At 48.6% G+C, this 22,096-nt stretch overlaps 1 protein-coding gene across 2 annotated transcripts in view; it reads right to left on the minus strand.

The window, feature by feature from the left end:
• Positions 1 to 22,096, minus strand: part of ZC4H2 (zinc finger C4H2-type containing) — a 70,697-nt gene that overhangs the window by 38,215 nt on the left and 10,386 nt on the right. The gene's annotated exons all lie outside the window — the stretch shown is intronic.

Genomic DNA, 22,096 nt, shown 5'->3' on the forward strand with positions numbered 1-22,096 from the left:
CATTTTCCCATCTTATCACTAATGGTCTACTCAAGGTAACTCCAAGTAACAGTAGCTGGCCTGCATTCTCCCAGTACTCTGGTATCCTGCCTTTTCCCAGCTACTTGCTTTCATTCCTGGTCTCTTATCTGTTGATGATAATACAGTTTATACCTATGGATCCTTTTGTGCATCTATAAATCTTTCTATATTCCTTTGCCTCCGTATAACCTCATTTCATGTACCTCCTGCATACGCACACACAGGGAGGCCTAGTAGTCGTGACACAAGCGACTCAACTATGCACTAAAAAACATAGGAACTGGGGTGCAGAAAAATGGCAGCAGGTGCTCTAGACAGAGGAGTTCAAATTTGAAATATTTGGCTATAACAGAAGGCAGTTTATTCACCAAAGGGCTGACATATGGTTGAAGTTCCTTGCAAGTCTGGGGCTGCTTTCAACAAATGGAGTTAGGGATTTGGTCAGGATTAAAAGGTGTCCTCAATGCTGAGAAATACAGGCAGGTATTTATCCATCATGCAGCAGGACAACGACCTCAAACATACAGCCAGTGTCATTAAGTACCATCTTCAGTGTAAAGAAGAACAAGGAGTCCTGGAAGTGATGATCTGGCCCCCACAAAGCCCTGAGCTCAACATCATTGAGTCTGTGTGGGATTACACGAAGAGACAGAAGGATTTGAGCAAGCCTACATCCACAGAAAATGTGTGGTTAGTTCTCCAAGATGTCTGGGTTCATAGGGTCGACCACACTTAGGTCGACAGTGTCTAGGTTGACGGTAACTAAGTCAACACCTGAAATAGGTTGACACACGCATTAGGTCGACATGAGCAAGGTTGACATGCGTTTTTAAAAAACAAATTGGTGTCGTTTTGTTTGTAGAGTGACCGAGAACCCCAATTAGTGTACCGTGTCCCCTCGCATGGCATGCTTCAGGCAAGGTGCCTCGCTCAGCTACCGCTTCGCTTGGCACAGGTTACCGTTCCCAATTGTAGTCCACATGGATCATAAAGTATGAAAGTTAAAAAAAGTAAAAAAAAATTGTGAAAGTCCTGTCGACCTTTTGTCATGTCGACCTAGAGACCAGATACCGTTTAGAAAATCTTTCCTGCCGAGGTCCTTCAAAAACATTATGCAAGTGTTCCTAGAAGAATTTAAGCTGTTTTGAGGGCAAAGGGTGGTCACACCAAATATTGATTTGATTTAGATTTCTCTTCTGTTAATTCACTTTACATTTTGGTAATTGATAAAAATAGACTATTAACACTTATATTTTTGACAGCATTCTTACTTTGCAGCATTTTTTACACACCTGCCTTAAACTTTTGTACAGTATTGTACATTTTTTGAGGGCTATTATTAGATACACTGACGAGTGTTCTCCGTTAACAATTTCATTTTACAATTCCATTTTTTTCTTGATTAGTGTGAGTGTGTAGTCTTTACTACCATAGATTCTATGAAACATACTAAGTCCAACACCTGTTTGGTTACGACCGTAATTATTAGCTATGGCTAGCAACAGAGATCTCTTTTTCTTCGGAAGATTTAAATCAACACGTTAAATTACAGCAGACTACTGATTCAGGGAGAGTCCTCATTACCATTTACTGGATCAGAAGTATTTGAGCCTTTCCCTGTGGCAATATAATTCAAGGTTATTATATTGTTATTTATCGGGCTGATTCTTCTCTTATGGAGACTCTATATTACTACCAAAGTCAGTGATCGCGCTTAGCCGAATAAAACTGGGGTCCTACCTGTACTTTTCTGGGTCCCATTGGAATGAAGGTTCTTATTAATCTTATTACCGATTCAAATATAAAAACACAGACTTGATTTGGACACTACAAAAGTGTAGCAGGAGGCGGGGGTTGGGGAAGGGGGGGGGGTGATAATGCTGCTGGGCTGTGTAGCATACAGGACACTCTGCACCAGAGCTGTAACTAGACATTTTGGTTCCCTTGTGGCAGAAAGTGAATTGATGCTACCCCTCTTACATTGTAAAGCATGGACAGTGCACGCTGAAGGCGCACCGCAAACATTTAGGGGTGTGGCCACATAATAGTGCCAATTCACATTACACCACACAGTAGTGCCGCTTATACACATAGCACCAGGTAGAACCTCCTATACACATTGCACCAGGCAGAGCTTGTTATACACATTGCACCAAGCAGAGCACGTTATACACTTTGCACCAGGTACAGTACGTTATACACTTTGCACCAGACAGAGTACGTTACACACTTTGCACCAGGCAGAGCACGTTATACACTTTGCAACAGACAGAGCACGTTATACACTTTGCACCAGACAGAGTACGTTACACACTTTGCACCAGGCAGAGCACGTTATACACTTTGCAACAGACAGAGCACGTTATACACTTTGCACCAGGTAGAGTACGTTACACACTTTGCACCAGGCAGAGCACGTTATACACTTTGCACCAGGTACAGTACGTTATACACTTTGCACCAGACAGAGCACGTTATACACTTTGCACCAGACAGAGTACGTTACACACTTTGCACCAGGCAGAGCACGTTATACACTTTGCAACAGACAGAGCACGTTATACACTTTGCACCAGGTAGAGTACGTTACACACTTTGCACCAGGCAGAGCACGTTATACACTTTGCACCAGGTACAGTACGTTATACACTTTGCACCAGACAGAGCACGTTATACACTTTGCACCAGACAGAGTACGTTACACACTTTGCACCAGGCAGAGCACGTTATACACTTTGCACCAGGCAGAGCACGTTATACACTTTGCACCAGGTACAGTACGTTATACACTTTGCACCAGACAGAGTACGTTATACACTTTGCACCAGGTACAGTACGTTATACACTTTGCACCAGACAGAGCACGTTATACACTTTGCACCAGACAGAGTACGTTACACACTTTGCACCAGGCAGAGCACGTTATACACTTTGCACCAGGCAGAGTACGTTATACACTTTGCACCAAGCAGAGCACGTTATACACTTTGCACCAGACAGAGTACGTTATACACTTTGCACCAGGCAGAGCACGTTATACACTTTGCAACAGACAGAGCACGTTATACACTTTGCACCAGGTACAGTACGTTATACACTTTGCACCAGACAGAGCACGTTATACACTTTGCACCAGACAGAGTACGTTACACACTTTGCACCAGGCAGAGCACGTTATACACTTTGCACCAGGCAGAGTACGTTATACACTTTGCACCAAGCAGAGCACGTTATACACTTTGCACCAAGCAGAGCACGTTATACACTTTGCACCAGGCAGAGCACGTTATACACTTTGCAACAGACAGAGCACGTTATACACTTTGCACCAGGTAGAGTACGTTATACACTTTGCACCAGACAGAGCACGTTATACACTTTGCACCAGGTACAGTAAAGCACTTAGACACATTGCAGCCACCAACTCAGACTCCCCCAGACACAGCGATCACAGGTGTCAGTGGAGGGGGTATCCACAGTGATCACGGATGTCAGCGGGGGAGGGTGGTGTCTACAGCGATTGTGCAGGAAGGGGGAGAATTGTGTGGGAAGGGTGTGCCCACAGTCATCGCAGGTGTCAGTGGAGGGGGTGTCCTGCCATCCTAGGTCCTGCCTGTGGCAAATTCTCACAGCAGTATATCGATATTTCTCTAACGTCCTAAGTGGATGCTGGGAACTCCGTAAGGACCATGGGGGATTAGCGGCTCCGCAGGAGACTGGGCACAACTAAAGAAAGCTTTAGGACTACCTGGTGTGCACTGGCTCCTCCCACTAAGACCCTCCTCCAGACCTCAGTTAGATTCTTGTGCACGGCTGAGCTGGATGCACACTAGGGGCTCTCCTGAGCTCCTAGAAAGAAAGTATATTTAGGTTTTTTATTTTACAGTGAGATCTGCTGGCAACAGACTCACTGCAGCGAGGGACTAAGGGGAGAAGAAGCGAACCTACCTAACAGGTGGTAGTTTGGGCTTCTTAGGCTACTGGACACCATTAGCTCCAGAGGGATCGAACGCAGGACCCGACCTTGGTGTTCGTTCCCGGAGCCGCGCCGCCGTCCCCCTTACAGAACCAGAAGCATGAAGAGTCCGGAAAATCGGCGGCAGAAGACTTCGGTCTTCACCAAGGTAGCGCACAGCACTGCAGCTGTGCGCCATTGCTCCTCATGTACACCTCACACTCCGGTCACTGATGGGTGCAGGGCGCTGGGGGGGGCGCCCTGAGGGCAATATATGACACCTTGGCTGGCAAATCTACATCATATATAGTCCTAGAGGCTATATAGATGTAAAATTACCCCTGCCAGTATTCCAGAAAAAGCGTGAGAAAGTCAGTTGGAAAAGGGGCGGGGCTTCTCCCTCAGCACACTGGCGCCATTTTCTCTTCACAGTGCAGCTGGAAGACAGCTCCCCAGGCTCTCCCCTGCAGTTTTCAGGCTCAAAGGGTTAAAAAGAGAGGGGGGGCACTAAATTTAGGCGCAATATATGTATACAAGCAGCTATTTGGGGAAAAATCACTCAGTTATAGTGTTAATCTCGGCATTATATAGTGCTCTGGTGTGTGCTGGCATACTCTCTCTCTGTCTCCCCAAAGGACTTTGTGGGGTCCTGTCCTCAGTCAGAGCATTCCCTGTGTGTGTGTGGTGTGTCGGTACGGCTGTGTCGACATGTTGGATGAGGAAGGTTACGTGGAGGCGGAGCAGAGGCCGATAAATGGGATGTCGCCCCCTGTGGGGCCGACACCAGAGTGGATGGATAGGTGGAAGGTATTAACCGACAGTGTCAACTCCTTACATAAAAGGCTGGATGACGTAACAGCTGTGGGACAGCCGGCTTCTCAGCCCGCGCCTGCCCAGGCGTCTCAAAGGCCATCAGGGGCTCAAAATAAAAAAACGCCTGTTACCTCAGATGGCAGACACAGATGTCGACACGGAGTCTGACTCCAGTGTCGACGAGGTTGAGACATATACACAATCCACTAGGAACATCCGTTACATGATCTCGGCAATGAAAAATGTGTTACGCATTTTCTGACATGAACCCAAGTACCACATAAAAGGGTTTTATTTTTGGGGAGAAAAAGCAGCCAGTGTTTTGTTCCCCCATCAGATGAATGAATGAAGTGGGTAAAGAAGCGTGGTTTCCCCCGATAAGAAACTGGTAATTTCTAAAAAGTTACTGATGGCGTACCCTTTCCCGCCAGAGGATAGGTCACGTTGGGAGATATCCCTTAGGGTGGATAAGGCGCTCACACGTTTGTCAAAAGGTGGCACTGCCGTCTTAGGATACGGCCACCTTGAAGGAACCTGCTGATAAAAAGCAGGAGGCGATCCTGAAGTCTGTATTTACACACTCAGGTTATATACTGAAACCTGCAATTGCCTCAGCATAAATAGTGCTGCTGCAGCGTGGTCTGATACCCTGTCAGATAATATTAATACGCTAAGACAGGGATAATATTTTGCTAACATTGAGCATATTTAAGACGTTGTCTTATATATAAAGGATGCACAGAGGGATATTTGCCAGCTGGCATCCAGAATTAATGCAATGTCCATTCTGCCAGGAGGGTATTAGAAACCCGGCAGTGGACAGGTGATGCTGCCTGTAAAAGGCACATGGAGATTCTGCCTTATAAGGGTGAGGAATTGTTTGGGGATGGTCTCTGGAACCTCGTATCCACAGCAACAGCTGGGAAGAAAATTTTTTACCTCAGGTTTCCTCACAAAAGCCTAAGAAAGCACCGTATTTTCAGGTACAGTCCATTCGGCTTCAGAAAAGCAAGCGGGTCAAAGGCGCTTCCTTTCTGCACAGAGACAAGGGAAGAAGGAAAAAGCTGCACCAGTCAGCCAGTTCCCAGGATCAAATATCTTCCCTCGCTTCCTCTGAGTCCACCGCATGACGCTGGGGCTCCACAGGTGGAGACAGGTGCAGTGGGGGCGCGTCTCGGGAACTGCAGGGACCAGTGGGCTTGCCCACAGGTGGATCCCTAGGTTCTGCAAGTAGTATCACAGGGATACAGGCTGGAGTTCGAGACGACTCCCCCTCGCCGTTGCCTCACATCAGCCTTGCCTGCTGCCCTCGGAGAAAGGTAGTACTGGCGGCAATTCACAAGCTGTACTTCCAGCAGGTGAAATCAAGCTACCCCTCCTTCAACAAGGCCGGGGTTACTATTCCAAAATGTTGTGGTACCGAAACCAGACGGTTCGGTGAGACCCATTCTAAAATTGAAATCCTTGAACACTTATATACGAAGGTTCAAGTTCAAAATGGAATCGCTCAGGGCGATTATTTAAAGCCTGGAAAATTTCAGGGTATCACTGGACATCAAGGATACTTACCTGCATGTCCCTATTTACCCTCTTCACCAGGTGTACCTCAAAATTGTGGTTCAGGATTGTCATTACCAATTCCAGACGTTGCCGTTGGTCTGTCCCCGGCACCGAGGGTATTTACCAAGGTAATGGCCGAAGTACTTATCCCGTACTTGGACGATCTCCTTATAAAGGCGAGGTCCAGGGAGCAGTTGTTCGTCGGAGTAGCACTATCTCGGGAAGTGCTACAACAGCACGGCTGGAGTCTGAATATTCCAAAGTCGCAGCTGGTTCCTACGACGCGTCTACTGTTCCTGGGTATGGTTTTGGACACAGAACAGGATAAAAAGGGTTTCTCCCGGAGGAGAAGTCCAAGGAGTTGGCGTCTCTAGACGGAGACCTCCTAATACAAATACAGGTATCGGTGCTTCAATGCACGCGAGCCTTGGGAAAGATCGTAGCTTCTTACGAAGAATTTCCATTCGCCAAGTCCCATGCAAGGATCTTCCAGTGGGATCTGTTGGACAAGTGGTCCGGGTCGCATCCTCAGATGCATCGGCGGATAACCCTGTCTCCAAGGGCCAGGGTGTCGCTGTGGTGGTGACTGCAGAGTGCTCATCTTCTAGTGGGCCGCAGATTCGGCATACAGGACTGGGTCCTGGTGACCACGGATGCCAGCCTTCAAGGCTGGGGGGCAGTCACACAGGGAAGAAACTTCCAAGGCCTATGGAAAAGTCAGGAAACTTCCCTACACATAAATGTTCCGGAACTATGGGCAATTTACAATGCCCTAAGTCAGGCTAGACCCCTGCTTCAACACCGGCCGGTGCTGATCCAGTCAGACAACATCACGGCGGTCGCTCATGTAAACCGACAGGGCGGCACAAGAAGCAGGATGGCGATGGCAGAAGCCACAAGGATTCTCCGATGGGCGGAAAATCATGTGTTAGCACTGTCAGCAGTGTTCATTCCCGGAGTGGACATCTGAGAAGCAGACTTTCTCAGCAGACACGACCTCCACCCGGGAGAGTGGGGACTTCATCCAGAAGTCTTCCAAATGATTGTACACCGTGGGGAAAGGCCACAGGTGGACAGGATGGCGTCCCGCCTCAACAAAAAGCTACAAAGATATTGCGCCAGGTCAAGGGACCCTCAGGCGATAGCTGTGGACGCTCTGGTAACACCGTGGGTGTACCAGTCGGTGTATGTGTTCCCTTCTCTGCCTCTCATACCCAGGGTAATGAGAATAATAAGAAGGAGAGGAGTAAGAACTATACTCATTGTTCCGGGTGGCCAAGAAGAGCTTGGTACCCAGAACTCCAAGAAATGATCTCAGAGGACCCATGGCCTCTGCCGCTCAGACAGGACCTGCTGCAGCAGGGGGCCTGTCTGTTCCAAGACGTACCGCGGCTGCGTTTGACGGCATGGCGGTTGAACGCCGGATCCTGAAGGAAAAAGGCATTCCGGAGGAAGTTATCCCTATGCTATTTAAAGCTAGGAAAGAAGTGAACGCAAACCATTATCACCGCATATGGCGGAAATATGTTGCGTGCTGTGAGGCCAGTAAGGCCCCAAAGGAGGAATTTCAGCTAGGTCGATTTCTGCACTTCCTACAAGTCAGAGGTGACTATGGGCCTAAAATTGGGTTCCATTAAGGTCCAGATTTCGGCTCTATCGATTTTCTTCCAAAATAGAACTGGCTTCACTGCCTGAAGTTCAGATTTTTGTTAAGGGAGTGCTGCATAGTCAGCCCCCGTTTGTGCCTCCAGTGGCACCGTGGGATCTCAAAGTAGTGTTGGATTTCCTGAAGTCGCATTGAGTTGAGCCACTTAAATCCGTGGAGCTACAATACCTCACGTGGAAAGTGGTCATGCTGTGGGCCTTGGCGTCGGCCAGGCATGTATCAGAATTGGCGGCTTTGTCAAAAGCTCTTATCTGTATTTTATATGGATAAGGCGGAATTGAGGACTCGTTCCCAATTCCTTCCTAAGGTGGTAGCAGTTTTTCATGTGAACCAACCTATTGTGGTGCCTGCGGCTACTTGGGACTTGGAGGATTCCAAGTTTCTGGACGTAGTCAGGGCCCTGAAAAGTATATGTTTCCAGGACGGCTGGAGTCAGGAAAACTGACTCGCTATTTATCCTGTATGCACCCAACAAGCTGGGTGCTCCTGCTTCTAAGCAGACTATTGCTCGCTGGATCTGTAGCACGATTCAACTTGCACATTCTGCGGCTGGACTGCCGCACCCTAAATCTGTGAAAGCTCATTCCACGAGGAAAGTGGGCTCTTCTTGGGCGGCTGCCCGAGGGGTCTCGGCTTTACAAATTTGCCGAGCTGTTACTCTTGCAAGAGTCTACAAGTTTGATACCCTGGCTGAGGAGGACCTAGAGTTTGCTCATTCGGTGCTGCAGAGTCATCCGCACTCTCCCGCCCGTTTGGGAGCTTTGGTATAATCCCCATGGTCCTTACGGAGTTCCCAGCATCCACTTAGGACGTTAGAGAAAATAAGATTTTACTCACCGGTAAATCTATTTCTCGTAGTCCGTAGTGGATGCTGGGCGCCCATCCCAAGTGCGGATTGTCTGCAATACTTGTATATAGTTATTGCCTAACTAAAGGGTTATTGTTGAGCCATCTGTTGAGAGGCTCAGTTGTTATCATACTGTTAACTGGGTATAGTATCACGAGTTATACGGTGTGATTGGTGTGGCTGGTATGAATCTTACCCGGGATTCAAAATCCTTCCTTATTGTGTCAGCTCTTCCGGGCACAGTATCCTAACTGAGGTCTGGAGGAGGGTCTTAGTTGGAGGAGCCAGTGCACACCAGGTAGTCCTAAAGCTTTCTTTAGTTGTGCCCAGTCTCCTGCGGAGCCGCTAATCCCCCATGGTCCTTACGGAGTTCCCAGCATCCACTACGGACTACGAGAAATAGATTTACCGGTGAGTAAAATCTTATTTAACTTATTACAGCCTGTAGTATTGCCCCCAGCAGCCGCATCTTACCGGCAACGCAACACCCTCCCGCTGCCCCACTCACTGTCCCATCTGCCAGGCGGCGTAGTCAGTGCCTCCTTCACTTGCAGCGTCGGCACCGGATCCAGCGGCAGCTCCCAGACGGGTGAGGACAGGCAGAAGGACGGGTCATACACTGAGAGCGCCCACCAGGAACGTCTCGAGCGCTCAGTCCATTGCCGTGCAGTGCAGCGTGTCCTCACCTTTACATTCAACCCTGGAATCCGCCCTGCAGCTAGCACAGAGAGCGCTGCTAAATGCCTGAGCCTCAGCCCGAGGATCCGATTCCTGTCACCTGGAGACCAAGGAGGAGGATTCGAACTGCAGAGCGGGAACAGAAGTTAGGACGGAGGCTACAGCGGGCGAATTGATGACAGGAAATGCTGCCAGCGGTGATTGGTTGGGGACACTACCGGCTATGATTGGTTGAAGAGATGGGTGATGCTGCCCGCAGTGAATGGTAGGGGAGTCACAGCGCGTCCCACAGGACCCCCTCATTTTTCAAAACTGAGTACCCCACTGCCATCACTGAAAGTAATATATCTAGACAGATACTGAATTAATATTTCTGAACCATAGGGCCACTGTAAAAATAAAATATATAAAAAACATGAGGACACAAGATCTTATGTATGCAGAAATAAAATCCCTTGTTCAAATGCTTTAAACAGGTTATTTCCCCCTAATAAAGTCATCCAGCACGGCAAAATGCGTTGGTGATTTCATACAGATTGAAATACCATTCTTCTGGATCATCTTCATGGGACTTTCTTGTCTGATTCAAATGTATTGAAAGCACTTGGATAGCAAAATTGAAGTGAACCATCTTGTTCTCATAAGATAAACTGTTTATATAGATCTAAAATGTACAAGTATTATCGGGTGTAGTATGGTATGCTGGCGGCCGGGCTCCCGGCGACCAGCATACCGGCGCCGGGAGCCCGACCGCCGGCATACTGACAGTGTGGCGAGCGCAAATGAGCCCCTTGCGGGCTCGCTGCGCTCGCCAAGCTATTTTATTCTCCCTCCAGGGGGGTCGTGGACCCCCACGAGGGAGAAAAAGTGTTGGTATGCCGGCTGTCGGGATTCCGGTGCCGGTATACTGTGCGCCGGGATCCCGACAGTCGGCATACTGAAGACCACCCGTAATATCTATTACTTTATATGTCATTATATGCTTTATTTAATACACTACAAGGATTAGGGTGGCCAATCCAGGGATCGGGATCGGCGGGATCCCTGGATTTAGGCCAAAATTAGGCCAAAATTAGGCAACACAGCACCCGCTGCCCTCAACGTCGTCTGGAGGAAGTCTCACCCACCCGCCCCAGCAGTTTGGCGAGTTGATTAGTCTGCTGGGCGGGTGGGGAGAGGCGGGGCAGGCGGACACACAGTGAAGAAAGCCACTGCAAAGTACCCAAAGAAAAAACAGGATTTTAATACCTACCGGTAAATCCTTTTCTCCTAGTCCGTAGAGGATGCTGGGGTCCACTTCATGACCATGGGGTATAGACGGTTCCACAGGAGCCATGAGCACTCTTAAGACTTTTTAATTGGTGTGAAATGGCTCCTCCCTCTATGCCCCTCCTCCAGACCTCAGTTATAGGAATTGTGCCCAGGGAGACGGACATTTCGAGGAAAGGATTTACTTTACCAGCTCATACCTCAACCATGCCGCACAACATGGCATTCAACATAACACACGCCAACAGGCATGAACCAATTACAGCAAACATGCTGAAACTAATAAAATACAACATGTATAACTCTAATAAACAAAACTGCAGGTTAAGTACGCACTGGGACGGGCGCCCAGCATCCTCTACGGACTAGGAGAAAAGGATTTACCGGTAGGTATTAAAATCCTGTTTTCTCATACGTCCTAGAGGATGCTGGGATCCACTTCATGACCATGGGGTTTATACCAAAGCTCCAGTACGAGCGGGAAAGTGCGGATGACCCTGCAGCAACGATTGACCGAACTTGAGGTCCTCATCGGCCAAGGTGTCAAACTTGTAGAACTTAGCAAATGTGTTTGACCCTGAACAAGTACCTGCTCGGCAAAGTTGTAATGCAGAGACCCCCCGGGCAGCCGCCCAGGAGGAGCCCACCTTCCTAGTAGAATGGGCTTTCACAGACGTAGGTAACGGCAATGTGCATGCTGAATCGTATCTCTGATCCAGCGCGCAATAGTCTGCTTGGAAGCAGGACACCCAATCTTGTTGGGAGCATACAGGACAAACAGAGCCTCTGTTTTCCGTATTCTAGCTGTTCTAGTGACATAAACCTTCAAAGCTCTAACCACATCTAGAGACTTTGACTCAGTGAACGTGTCAGTAACTACTAGCACCACAATAGGTTGGTTTATGTGGAAAGATGAAACCACCTTTGGAAGAAAATGTTGGCGAGTTCTCAACTCTGCCCTATCCTCATGAAAGACCAGGTAAGGGCTCTTGCGAGACAAGTCCCCCAATTCAGACACCCGCCTTGCGGATGCCAATGCCAAATGCATCACCACTTTCCAAGTGAGAAACTTCAACTCTACCTCTTGTAGAGGCTCAAACCAATCCGATTGAACTGCAACACCACATTAAAGTCCCATGGTGCCACTGGAGGCACAAATGGAGGCTGGATGTGCAGAACCCCTTTCACGAAGGTCTGAACCTCTGGAAGAGCGGCCAATTGTTTTTGGGGGAAAATTGACAAGGCTGAAATCTGGACCGTGATTGACCCCAATCGAAGGCCCGCCTCCACACCAGCCTGCAGAAAATGGAGAAAACGTCCCAACTGAAACTCTTCCGTAGGAGCCTTCTTGGATTCACACCAAGACACATATTTTCTCCAAATACGGTGGTAATGTTTAGACGTTACTCCTTTCCTGGCCTGAATAAGAGTGGGGATGACTTCTTTGGGAATACCCTTTCGGGCTAGGATCCGGCGCTCAACAGCCATGCCGTCAAACGTAGCTGCAGTAAGTCTTGATACACGCACGGCCCCTGCTGCAGCAGGTCCTCGCGAAGAGAAAGAGGCCGATGATCTTTTATGAGCAACTCCTGAAGATCTGGGTACCAAGCCCTCCTCGGCCAGTCTGGGGCAATGAAGATTGCTTGAACCCTTGTTCTTCTTATGATTCTGAGAACTTTTGGGATCAGCGGAAGTGGAGGGAAGACATACACTGCTATTGCTTGAGGGTCACTCGACCTGGAACAATATTTCTGAAGCTTCTCGTTGCGATGAGATGCCATCATGTCTACTTGAGGAACTCCCCAAAGACTTGTCACCTCTGTGAAGACTTCTTGATGGAGACCCCACTCTCCTGGATGGAGATTGTGTCTGCTGAGGAAGTCTGCTTCCCAGTTGTCTACTCCCGGAATGAAAATTGCCGACAGAGCCGTTACATGTCTTTCTGCCCAGAGGAGGATCTGTGTCACCTCTGCCATCGCCGCTCTGCTTTTCGTTCTGCCCTGCCTGTTTATGTACGCGACTGCTGTTACATTGTCCGACTGGATCTGCACGGGATGATCTTGAAGAAAATGTACCACTTGTTGAAGGCCGTTGTAAATGGCTCTCAATTCCAGCACGTTTATGTGAAGGCAGGTTTCCTGATTTGACCATTTTCCTTGGAAGCTTTCCCCCTGAGTGACAGCTCCCCAGCCTCAGAGACTTGCATCCGTGGTTACCAGGACCCAGTCCTGAATCCCGAACCTGCGTCCCTCTAGTAGGTGCGAGCTGTGTAGCACCACAGGAGCAAAATCCTGGCTTTTGATGACAGGATTATCTTCCGGTGCATGCGTAGGTGGGATCCCGACCACTTGTCCAACAGGTCCCACTGGAATACTCTAGCATGGAACCTGCCAAACTGTATGGCCTCGTAGGCCGCCACCATCTTCCCCAACAACCGAATGCACTGATGAATCGACACACTTGATGGTTTCAATATCTGTTTTACCATTTTCTGGATTTCTAGAGCCTTTTCCACCGGAAGAAATACTCTCTGAACTTCTGTGTCCAGAATCATCCCGAGAAAAGACAATCTTGTCGTCGGTTTCAACTGTGACTTTGGAAAATTTATGATCCAACCGTGTTGTTGGAGTATGGACAGGGAGAGCGTGATGTTGTGTAGCAACTGCTCCCTGGATCTCGCCTTTATCAGGAGTTCGTCCAGATAAGGAATTATATTGACTCCTTTTTGACGAAGGAGGACCATCATCTCCGCCATCACCTTGGTGAATACCTCGGCGCCGTGCAGAGACCGAAAGGCAACGTCTGGAACTGGTAATGGCAATCCTGAACCGCGAATCTCAGATAAGCCTGGTGAAGAGGATAAAAGGGAACATGCAGGTAAGCATCCTTTATGTCTACTGACACCATGTAATCCCCCCTCCTCCAGACTGGAAATCACTGCCCTGAGTGATTCCATCTTGAACTTGAACCGTTTCAAGTAGAGATTCAGATTTTTTTAGGTTTAGGATCGGTCTGACCGAGCTGTCCGGCTTCGGAACTACAAAGAGGCTGGAATAAAACCCCTCTCTTTGTTGTGACAAAGGTACCAGGACTACGACCTGATCCTGACATAATTTTTTAATTGCTGCTGTTACTGCCTCTCGTTCTGGAAGAGAAGCTGGCAAGGTCGATTTGAAAAATCGGCATGTAGGAACGTCTTGAAACTCCAGCTTGTACCCCTGGGATACCATCTGCAAAACCCAGGGGTCCAGGCCAGACTGAACCCAACCTTGGCTGAACAGTTTGAGACGTGCCCCCATCTGAGCGGCCTCCCGCAAGGGAGCCCCAGCGTCATGCTGTAGATTTGGCAGAAATAGGGGTAGACTTCTGCTCCTGGGAACCTGAAGCCGTTGTGGACTTCTTTCCCTTAACCCTTCCCCTACCTGCAAAGAAGGGGGAACCTCTCGCTTTCTTGTATTTATTGGGCTGAAAGGACTGCATGTGAGAGTGATATGTCCTTTTTACCGGTGCAGGCGCAGAGGGCAAAAATGTCGACTTACCTGCGGTAGCCGCCAAGACTAACGCATCCAGTCCATCGCCAAATAAGGCCTGACCTTTATATGGGAGAGCCTCCATATTTCTTTTGGAATCTCCATCCGCGTTCCACTGGCGAATCCACAACGCCCTCCGAGCCAATACTGCCATGGTAGCTGCTTGTGAACTCAAGAGTCCAATATCTTTCATCGCTTCTAGCATGTATGTGGCAGCGTCTTTGATATTCCCTAACTTAAAGAGTATCTCATCTTTACCAATCGTGTCAATTTCTGATGACACGCTGTCTGACCATTTTTCAATAGCGCGATTCACCCATGCGCAAGCAATTGTGGGCCTGAGCAGTGTACCATTGGCAATATAAATGGATTTCATTGTAGTTTCCATTTTCCGGTCAGCCGGCTCTTTTAGTGAAGCCGTGCCAGGTGCAGGGAGAATTACCTTCTTTGTCAACCTGGACAGTGCACTGTCTAACACAGGGGGTGACTCCCATTTTTTCCCTGTCCTCTACTGGTAAAGGATAAGCTATTTGAGTTCTCTTGGGAATACAAAATGTATTTTCGGGATTCACCCACATCCCTTCAAAGAGAGTATTAAGCTTGTGGGAAGGACGGAAAATGGCCTTAGATTTCTTTTCTTTATAGAAATAAGCCTTCTCCTGAGGTACCGCAGTGGCTTCCGTGACTTCCAGAAGTTCCCTTATAGCTACAATCATATATTGTAGATTTTTTGCCAATTTATGATCTATTTCCCTGGAGTCACTATCGTCGACACAGGAATCAGTGTCCGTGTCGGTATCAGTATTCACAATATTCGCAAATGGTCTCTTATGTGACAAAGAGGGGTCGCCTGCGGATGGAAGAACAGAAACCTGAAAAATCACATCTTCCACAGATTTTCTCCAGCATTCAGCATGAGATTCAGACTTATCTAATCTCCTATTGATATAATGCATACTATGACGTATTTATTTCACCCATGCAGGCTCTTGGTGTGCCAGCAGCGCCACCACATTACACTTCTGTGTCCCTAAAATGGTTTCCTCCGGGGAGGAACTCCCTGCCTCTGACATGTCTTACACACGTGTACAACACACACACAGACACACTGGGACTTATAGGGGACAGACCCACAGTAAAATCTGTCAGAGGGACACAGTTTAGGAGCAACCAGTTCACAACCCCAGCGCCTGTATCTAATGCCTGTGAACACAGAATGCCCACTGACATGCAGCGCTTTTTACACAGTAAAACACACTTGTAAAGCACCTAATTCGCTTGTGCTCCCCCCCTGTTTTGACCCTGATACTTGTAGTCAGAAGTGAAGGAGAACCAGCGATGTCTCTGCAGCCTGAGGAGAGAGAAAATGGCGCTGAGCAGTGTGCTGGCTGCCTGAGGAAGAAGCTCCGCCCCCACAATGGCGCATTTTTACCTCAGAGACTTTGCATAATATTTATACTGGCAGGGGTAGGGCTGTGCCTGGGCATCTTATGCCCCCTTTTTCCCAGTTTACAGAGGTGTTTTTGCTGCCCAGAGCGCCCCCCCCCCCCCACGCCCTGCACCGCCTGTGTGTGTGGGCAGCAATGGCGCGCTGCGCTCCCACCAGCCAAGCGGTACCTCAGCCGTCCCTTTACTTGATAGAAGATCTGTCTTCTTCTACTCACCTGTCTTTTGACTTCTGGCTCTGTGAGGGGGGTGACAGCGTGCTGTGGGAGTGAGCATCTAGACACGGCTAGCGTTCAGTACCCTTCAGGAGCTAATGGTGTCCTGTCAGCCAGAAGCAGAGCCATGAAACTCTTCAGGAAGTTGGTTCCTACTTCTGCCCCCTCAGTCCCATGAAGCAGGGAGACTATTGCCAGCAGTTCTCCCTGAAAATAAAAAGCCTAACATAAGTCTTTTCAGAGAAGCTCAGTAGAGCTCCCCTGGAGTGCATCCAGTCTGCCTGGGCACATTTCTAAAACGGAGGTCTGGAGGAGGGGCATAGAGGGAGGAGCCAGTTCACACCCATTGAAAAGTCTTAAGAGTGCCCATGGCTCCTGCGGAACAGTCTATACCCCATGGTCATGAAGTGGCTCCAGCATCCTCTAGGACGTATGAGAAATATACTGTAAATTACCCTAATTTCTCTGACGTCCTAGTGGATGCTGGGGACTCCGTCAGGACCATGGGGATATAGCGGCTCCGCAGGAGACAGGGCACAATAATAAAAGCTTTAGGATCAGGTGGTGTGCACTGGCTCCTCCCCCTATGACCCTCCTCCAAGCCTCAGTTAGATTTTTGTGCCCGACGAGAAGGGTGCAATCTAGGTGGCTCTCCTGAGCTGCTTAGAATAAAAGTTTAAGTTAGGTTTTTTATTTTCAGTGAGTCCTGCTGGCAACAGGCTCACTGCTACGAGGGACTTAGGGGAGAGAAGAAAACTCACCTGCGTGCAGGATGGATTTGCTTCTTAGGCTACTGGACACCATTAGCTCCAGAGGGAGTCGGAACACAGGTCTCACCCTGGGGTTCGTCCCGGAGCCGTGCCGCCGACCCCCCTTGCAGATGCCGAAGTTGAAGAGGTCCAGAGGTCCAGAAACAGGCGGCAGAAGACTTTCAGTCTTCATAAGGTAGCGCACAGCACTGCAGCTGTGCGCCATTGTTGTCAGCACACTTCACCAACAGTCACCAACTGTCACTGAGGGTGCAGGGCGCTGGGGGGGGCGCCCTGGGCAGCAATGTATAATACCTTTTTATGGCTAAAATACATCACATATAGCCCTTGAGGCTATATGGATGTATTTAACCCCTGCCAGATCTCACAAACTCCGGGAGAAGAGCCCGCCGAAAAGGGGGCGGGGCCTATTCTCCTCAGCACACGGCGCCATTTTCCTGCTCAGCTCTGCTGTGAGGAAGGCTCCCAGGCTCTCCCCTGCACTGCACTACAGAAACAGGGTTAAAACAGAGAGGGGGGGCACTTATTTGGCGATATGATTACATATATAAAAATGCTATAAGGGAAAACACTTGTATAAGGGGTTGTCCCTGTATAATTATAGCGTTTTTGGTGTGTGCTGGCAAACTCTCCCTCTGTCTCCCCAAAGGGCTAGTGGGGTCCTGTCCTCTGTCAGAGCATTCCCTGTGTGTGTGCTGTGTGTCGGTACGTGTGTGTCGACATGTAGGAGGACGATGTTGGTGAGGAGGCGGAGCAAATTGCCTGTATTGGTGATGTCACTCTCTAGGGAGTCGACACTGGAATGGATGGCTTATTTAGGAATTACGTGATAATGTCAACACGCTGTAAGGTCGGTTGACGACATGAGACGGCCGGCAAACAAATTAGTACCTGTCCAGGCGTCTCAGACACCGTCAGGGGCTTGTAAAAACGCCCATTTACCTCAGTCGGTCGACACAGACACGGACACTGACTCCAGTGTCGACGGTGAAGAAACAAACGTATTTTCCTTTAGGGCCACACGTTTCATGTTAAGGGCAATGAAGGAGGTGTTACATATTTCTGATACTACAAGTACCACAAATAAGGGTATTATGTAGGGTGTGAATAAACTACTTGTAGTTTTTCCTGAATCAGATAAATTAAATGAAGTGTGTGATGATACGTGGGTTTCCTCCGATAGAAAATTATTGGCGGTATACCCTTTCCCGCCAGAAGTTAGGGCGAGTTGGGAAACACACCTTAGGGTGAATAAGGCGCTCACACGCTTATAAAAAAGCCAGCTGATAGGAAGCTGAAAAATATCCTAAAAGTATATACACATATACTGGTGTTATACTACGACCAGCAATCGCCTCAGCCTGGATGTGCAGCGCTGAGGGGGCTTGGTCGGATTTCCTGACTGAAAATATTGATACCCTTGACAGGGACAAGATTTTATTGACTATAGAGCATTTTAAGGATGCATTTCTATATATGCGAGATGCGCAGAGGGATATTTGCATTCTGGCATCAAGAGTAAATGTGATGTCCATATCTGCCAGACGACAGTGGTCAGGTGATGCAGATTCCAGACGGCACATGGAAGTATTGCCGTATAAAGGGGCGGTCCATCGGACCTGGTGGCCATGGCAACAGCTGAAAAATCCACCTTTTGTTACCCCAAGTCACATCTCAGCAGAAAAGGACACAGTCTTTTCAGTCTCAGTCCTTTCGTCCCCATAAGGGCAGGCGGGCAAAAGGGCCAGTCATATCTGCCCAGGGGTAGAGGAAAGGGAAGAAGACTGCAGCAGGCAGCCCATTCCCAGGAACAGAAGCCCTCCACAGCTTCTGCCAAGTCCGCAGCATGACGCTGGGGCCGTACAAGCGGACTCAGGTGCGGTAGGGGGTCATCTCAAGAGTTTCAGCACGCAGTGGGCTCACTCACAAGTGGACTCCTGGATCCTACACGTAGTATCCCAGGTGTACATTGGAAATTCGAGACGTCTCCCCCTCACAAGTTCCTGAAGTCTGCTTTACCAACGTCTCCCTCCGACAGGGAGGCAGTATTGGGAACAATTCACAGGCTGTATTCCCAGCAGGTGATAATCAAAGTACCCCTTCTACAACAAGGGAAGGGGTATTATTCCACACTATATTGTGGTACTGAAGCCAGACGGCTCGGTGAGATCTGAAATATTTGAACACTTACATACAAGCGTTCAAATCAAGATGGAGTCACTCAGAGCAGTGATAGCGAACCAGGAAGAAGGGGACGATATGGTGTCACTGGATATCAGGGACGCTTACCTACATGTCCAAATTTGCCCTTCTCACCAAGGGTACCTCAGGTTCGTGGTACAGAACTGTCACTATCAGTTCAGACGCTGCCGTTTGGATTGTCCACGGCACCCCGGGTCTTTACCAAGGTAATGGCCGAAATGATGATTCTTCTTAAAAGAAATATGGACGCTTTCCTGATAAGGGCAAGGTCCAGAGAACAGTTGGAGGTCGGAGTAGCACTATCTTAAGTAGTTCTACGACAGCACGAGTGGATTCTAAATATTCCAAAATCGCAGTTTTTTCCGACGACACGTCTACTGTTCCTAGGGATGATTCTGGACACAGTCCAGAAAAGGATGTTTTCTCCCGGAGAAGAAAGCCAGGGAGTTATCCGAGCTAGTCAGGAACCTCCTAAAACCAGGAAAAGTATCAGTGCATCATTGCACAAGGATCCTGTGAAAAATGGTGGTTTCTTACAAAGCGATCCCATTCGGTAGATTTCACGCAAGAACCTTTACGTGGGATCTGCTGGAAAAATGGTCCGGATCGCATCTTCAGATGCATCAGCGGATAACCCTGTCTCCAAGGACAAGGGTGTTTCTTCTGCGGTGGCTGCAGAGTGCTCATCTATGAAAGGGCCGCAGATTCGGCATTCAGGACTGGGTCCTGGTGACCACGGATGCCAGCCTGAGTGGCTGGGGAGCAGTCACACAAGGAAAAAATTTCCAGAGAGTGTGATCGAGTCTGGAGACTTCTCTCCACATAAATATACTGGAGCTAAGGGCAATTTACAATGCTCTAAGCTTAGCAAGACCTCTGCTTCAAGGTCAGCCGGTATTGATCCAGTGGGACAACATCACGGCAGTCGCCCACGTAAACAGACAGGGCGGCACAAGAAGCAGGAGGGAAATGGCAGAAACTGCAAGGATTCTTCGCTGGGCGAAAAATCATGTGATAACACTCTCAGCAGTGTTCATTCCGGGAGTGGAAAACTGGGAAGCAGACTTCCTCAGCAGGCATGACCTCCACCCGGGAGAGTGGGGACTTCATCGGGAAGTCTTCCACATGATTGTAAACCGTTGGGAAAAACCAAAGGTGGACATGATGGCGTCCCGCCTGAACAAAAAACTAGATATTGCGCCAGGTCAAGGGACCCTCAGGCAATAGCGGTGGACGCTCTGGTAACACTGTGGATGTACCAGTCAGAGTATGTGTTCCCTCCTATGCCTCTCATACAAAAAGTACTGAGAATCATAAGAGGGAGATGAGTAAGAATGATACTCGTGGTTCCGGATTGGCCAAGAAGGACTTGGTACCCGAAACTTCAAGAGATGTTCACGGAAGACCCGTGGCCTCTACCTTTAAGAAAGGACCTGCTCCAGCAGGGGCCTTGTCTGTTCCAAGACTTACCGCGGCCGCGTTTGACGGCATGGCGGTTGAACGCCGGATCCTGAAAGGGCATTCCAGATGAAGTCATCCCTACCCTGGTCGAAGACAGGAAGGATGTAACCGCAAAACATTTTCACCGCATTTGGCGAAGATATGTTGCGTGGTGTGAGGCCAAGAAGGCCCCTACAGAGGAATTCCAACTGGGTCGTTTCCTACATTTCCTGAAAACAGGACTGTCTATGGGCCTAAAATTAGGGTCCATTAAGGTTCAAATTTCGGCCCTGTCGAATTTCTTCCAGAAAGAACTGGCTTTAGTGCCTGACGTTCAGATGTTTGTAAAAGGGGTACTGCATATACAGCCTCCTTTTGTGCCCCAGTGGCACCTTGGGATCTCAATGTTGTTTTGAGTTTCCTAAAGTCACATTGGTTTGAACCACTCACCACTGTGGACTTAAAATATCTCACATGGAAGGTGACGATGCTATTAGCCCTGGCTTCAGCCAGGCGTGTGTCAGAATTGGCGGCTTTATCATATATAAAGCCCTTACTTAATTTTTCATTCTGACAGGGCAGAATTGAGGACTCGTCCTCAATTTCTCCTTAAGGTGTTTTCTGTTTTTCACATGAACCAACCTATTGTGGTACCTGCGGGTACTAGGGACTTGGAGGACTCCAAGTTACTTGACGTTGTCAGGGCCCTGAAAAATATGTTTCCAGGAAGGCTGGAGTCAGAAAATCTGACTCGCTGTTTAGCCTGTATGCACCCAACAAGATGGGTGCTCCTGCTTCTAAGCAGACGATTGCTCGCTGGATTTGTAATACAATTCAGTTTACACATTCTGTGGCAGGCCTGCCACAGCCAAAATCGGTAAAAGCCCATTCCAAAAGGAAGGGGGCTCATCTTGGGCGACTGCCCGAGGGGTCTCGGCTTTACAACTTTGCCGAGCAGTTACTTGGTCAGGGGAAAACACGTTTGCTAAATTCTACAAATTTGATACCCTGGCTGAGGAGGACATGGAGTTCTCTCATTCGGTGCTGCAGGGTCATCCGCACTCTCCCGCCCGTTTGGGAGCTTTGGTATAATCCCCATGGTCCTGACGGAGTCCCCAGCATCCACTAGGACGTCAGAGAAAATAAGATTTTACTTACCGATAAATCTATTTCTCGTAGTCCGTAGTGGATGCTGGGCGCCCATCCCAAGTGCGGATTGTCTGCAATACTTGTACATAGTTATTGTTACAAAAATCGGGTTATTCTTGTTGTGAGCCATCTTTTCAGAGGCTCCTTCGTTGTTATCATACTGTTAACTGGGTTCAGATCACAGGTTGTACGGTGTGATTGGTGTGGCTGGTATGAGTCTTACCCGGGATTCAATATCCTTCCTTATTATGCACGCTCGTCCGGGCACAGTATCCTAACTGAGGCTTGGAGGAGGGTCATAGGGGGAGGAGCCAGTGCACACCACCTGATCCTAAAGCTTTTATTATTGTGCCCTGTCTCCTGCGGAGCCGCTATATCCCCATGGTCCTGACGGAGTCCCCAGCATCCACTACGGACTACGAGAAATAGATTTATCGGTAAGTAAAATCTTATTTTTTTATATCTTTGGCACACATTTATTTTTTTTCTTTGAAACAATATTCAAGTTAATATAACACATGAATTACAGAGCAAG

Source organism: Pseudophryne corroboree, chromosome 8 (genome assembly GCF_028390025.1).
Source record: "Pseudophryne corroboree isolate aPseCor3 chromosome 8, aPseCor3.hap2, whole genome shotgun sequence".
Taxonomy (NCBI): domain Eukaryota; kingdom Metazoa; phylum Chordata; class Amphibia; order Anura; family Myobatrachidae; genus Pseudophryne; species Pseudophryne corroboree.